Source organism: Arachis ipaensis, chromosome B4, assembly GCF_059453495.1.
Source record: "Arachis ipaensis isolate K30076 ecotype BB chromosome B4, ASM5945349v1, whole genome shotgun sequence".
Lineage (NCBI taxonomy): Eukaryota > Viridiplantae > Streptophyta > Magnoliopsida > Fabales > Fabaceae > Arachis > Arachis ipaensis.
The window spans coordinates 80,802,320-80,804,503 of NC_142439.1; the positions used below are offsets into that span (position 1 = coordinate 80,802,320).

The 2,184-nt window shown below is 32.4% G+C and overlaps 1 non-coding gene across 1 annotated transcript; it reads left to right on the top strand.

Annotated features, from left to right (window-relative positions):
- The first annotated feature begins 511 nt into the window (after window positions 1–511).
- LOC148568104 (small nucleolar RNA R71) lies at window positions 512–619 on the top strand. The gene has a single exon (XR_015883069.1). It is a non-coding gene; the product is annotated as a small nucleolar RNA R71 (small nucleolar RNA).
- Window positions 620–2,184: the final 1,565 nt, after the last annotated feature.

The following is a 2,184-nucleotide window of genomic DNA, read 5'->3' on the forward strand; positions in this document are numbered from 1 at the left end:
GCTTGCTATTGCTAAACCTGTTTCTTCCACCATTATTAAAGCCTTGTTGAGGCTTTTGATCCTTCCATGAGAAATTTGGATGATTTCTCCATGATGAGTTATAGGTGTTTCCATAAGGTTCACCTAAGTAATTTACCTCTGCTATTGCAGGGTTTTCAGGATCATAAGCTTCTTCTTCAGAAGATGCCTCTTGAGTACTGTTGGATGCAGCTTGCATTCCATGCAGACTCTGAGAGATCATATTGACTTGCTAAGTCAATATTTTATTTTGAGCCAATATGGCATTCAGAGTATCAATTTCAAGAACTCCCTTCTTCATAGGCGTCCCAATACTCACAGGATTCCTCTCAGAAGTGTACATGAATTGGTTATTAGCAACCATGTCAATGAGTTCTTGAGCTTCTGCAGGCGTTTTCTTTAGGTGAATGGATCCACCTGCAGAAGTGTCCAATGACATCTTTGATAGCTCAGATAAACCATCATAGAATATATCCAGGATGGTCCATTCTGAAAGCATGTCAGAAGGACACTTTTTGGTCAGTCCTTTGTATCTCTCCCAAGCTTCATAGAGAAATTCACCTTCTTTCTATCTGAAGATTTAAACATCCACTCTAAGCTTACTCAGCTTTTGAGGAGGAAAGAACTTGGCTAAGAAAGCCGTGACCAGCTTATCCCAAGAGTTCAGGCTGTCTTTAGGTTGAGAGTCTAACCATATTCTAGCTCTGTCTCTTACAGCAAAAGGGAAAAGCATGAGCCTGTAGACTTCAGGATCTACTCCATTAGTCTTAACAGTATCACAGATCTGCAAGAATTCAGTTAAGAACTGAAAAGGATCTTCAGATGGAAGTCCATGAAACTTGCAGTTCTGCTACATCAGAGAAACTAATTGAGGTTTAAGCTCAAAATTGTTTGCTCCAATGGCAGGAATGGAGATACCTCTTCCATGTAAATTGGAATTAGGTGCAGTAAAGTCACCAAGCATCTTCCTTACATTATTATTATTTTCAGCTGCCATCTCCTCTTCCTATTCGAAAATTTCTGAAAGGTTATCTCTGGATTGTTGTAATTTAACTTCTCTTAATTTTCTCTTCAGAGTCCTTTCAGGTTCTGGATCTGCTTCCACAAGAATGTTCTTATCCTTGCTCCTGCTCATATGACAAAGAAGAGGGCACAGAAAAATAATAATAATAATAGAGATCCTCTATACCTCAGTATAGGGATCCCTGTGTGAGTAGAAGAAGAGGGGGAGACAAAGAATGTAATATAATGGAAGAAACACAACTGTGAGGATGGCAGAGATGTGAGATGAGATGTTAGGATATGAATGAATAAATAGAATAAGATGGGGGAGAAGGAATTTTCGAAAATAATTTTTGAAAAAGAGTTAGTGATTTTCGAAAATATTTTTTGAAAGATGTTAGTATTTTTCGAAAATATTTTTTTTTAAATCAAAAATAAAAATAATTAGTTAATTAAAAAGAAATTTTTCAGAAAAAGGGGGGAGATATTTTCGAAAATTAGAGAGAGAGAGTTAGTTAGGTGGTTTTGAAAAAGTTAAGAAACAAACAAAAAGTTAGTTAGCTAGTTGAAACAAATTTTGAAAATCAATTTTGAAAAGATAAGAAGTTAGGAAGTTAGAAAAGATATTTTGAAACCAACTTTTTGAAAAAGGTAAGATAAGAAGATATTTTAGAAATTAGTTTTGAAAAAGATTTGATTTTTAAAATCACAATTAATGACTTGATTCACAAGAAATCACAAGATATGATTCTAGAACTTAAAGTTTGAATCTTTCTTAACAAGCAAGTAACAAACTTCAAATTTTTGAATCAAAACATTAATTGATTATGTTATTTTCGAAAATTTGGTATAAAAATAAGAAAAAGATTTTTGAAAAATATTTTTTGAATTTTCGAAAATAACTAAGAAAAATGAAAAAGATTTGATTTTTGAAAAAGATTTTGAAAAAGATAAGATTTTCAAATTGAAAATTTGATTTGACTCATGAAAACAACTAGATTTTTAAAAATTTTTGAAAAAGTCAATCCAAATTTTCGAATTTGAAGAGAGAAAAAGGGAAAGATATTTTTTTGATTTTTAAATTTTTATGATGAGAAAGAAAAAAAACAAGAAAAATGATGCAATGCATGAAATTTTTAGATCAAAACATGTGATGTATGCAAG